The 1,466-nt window shown below is 40.1% G+C and overlaps 1 pseudogene; it reads left to right on the top strand.

Moving 5' to 3' along the window:
- Positions 1–359: 359 nt before the first annotated feature.
- On the top strand, positions 360–476 carry LOC124790264 (annotated as a pseudogene).
- The last annotated feature ends 990 nt before the right edge of the window (positions 477–1,466 follow it).

The raw sequence follows: 1,466 nt of genomic DNA, 5'->3' as shown, positions 1-1,466 counted from the left end.
AAACAGAACTTCGAAAAACAGAAATGATCTCAGGTTCTAACGAATGTCACAATTAAATGGTAATCACGCAGAAAATGGCGCATATTAGATCACGAACGAAATGAAAAGTCTCTGTATTTAAATACTTCCCTTTCTTTCACTGTTTATTTTTACTATCCTTTTCCTAAAAGGATGATTAAATAACGCAATCTATACGCAAAAAATATTTTTTAGATTTTTTAATGTGAAAAAACTTTACAGCACTTGTATTCCACGGCGACGATCTATTATCAGCAATGACCAAAACCCAAGAGCAAGAGAGTCACACAACAAGAGGACAAGAGCTCTTCCCACAATATTACATGTCTTTTTGTTGTACTGGCAACAGTCTTGCCGCAGTGGATACACGGTTCCCGTCAGATCACCGAAGTTAAGCGCTGTCGGGCGTGGCCGGCACTTGGGTGGGTGACCATCCGGGCCGCCATGTGCTGTTGTTATTGTTCGGGGTGCACTCAGCCTCGTGATGCTAACTGAGCAGCTACTCGACCGAATAGTAGCGGCTCGGGTCACAGAAAGCCATCATAACGACCGGGAGAGCGGTGTGCTGATCACACGCCCCTCCTATCTGCATCCTCATCTGAGGATGACACGGCGGTCGGATGGTCCCGATTTGCCGCTTGTGGCCTGAATACGGAGTGCTTTTTTGTTGTATTTCATCAATATTATCTTTGCGTATTTTTTATCTTGGTAATAGTTACGAAGTTAATGCATCGCTGCTTTACATAGATGCTTGTCATAATGAAATGAAATATTATTTCACGTAAGACTTCTAGACGCTGTAATTTAAATATTATTTCTCTTGATATGGGGGAGGATTCTTTAAGACTGACGGTGAGGCCACTAAAGCCAATCATAACGTTAGGGGCAATAATCTGAAGTAAAACTTGAGTTTAACTATCAAATTTAATAAACAGGCAAACTTGAAGTTACGCATATGATTTGCTAAAAGTCCTATCCTTGGTTATAACGTTGAAGGACTCCCCCCCATTCATGCCATATGACTTTTATTTTCACTCACTCTGAACATATAGTTCGAATAGAATACTCACAAAGCTGATGAAACAAAAGTGCATACACATAAGTATTAAGAGTGAACAAAAGCACACTTCCACAATATATTTTACTGTCATTGATAACATTCAATGAACTTGAAGCTTCAGTTTGCAAACTGAAACCAAAATATGGACTCGTGAGTGTCAATTTAAAAATTGCTTGGTTTGATAGGTTTCATTTATGCTGTGGGTCAGTTTTACAATATTCTCGACTTCTTTTCGCATCAGTCGTTCACGAACATGGTATGAAAAACATAATATCCCAGGCAACATGGAAAGGACTATCGTGGGCTACACATACACTATCTGATCAGAAGTACCTGGACAACACTGTGTGATGCGGAATTGACCACTAGATGTCACAGAAGGCGGACT

Source organism: Schistocerca piceifrons, chromosome 3 (assembly GCF_021461385.2).
Source record: "Schistocerca piceifrons isolate TAMUIC-IGC-003096 chromosome 3, iqSchPice1.1, whole genome shotgun sequence".
Classification (NCBI taxonomy): Eukaryota; Metazoa; Arthropoda; class Insecta; order Orthoptera; family Acrididae; genus Schistocerca; species Schistocerca piceifrons.
Note: the sequence above shows the minus strand (reverse complement) of the source record. Positions and strands in the feature narration are given on the sequence as shown.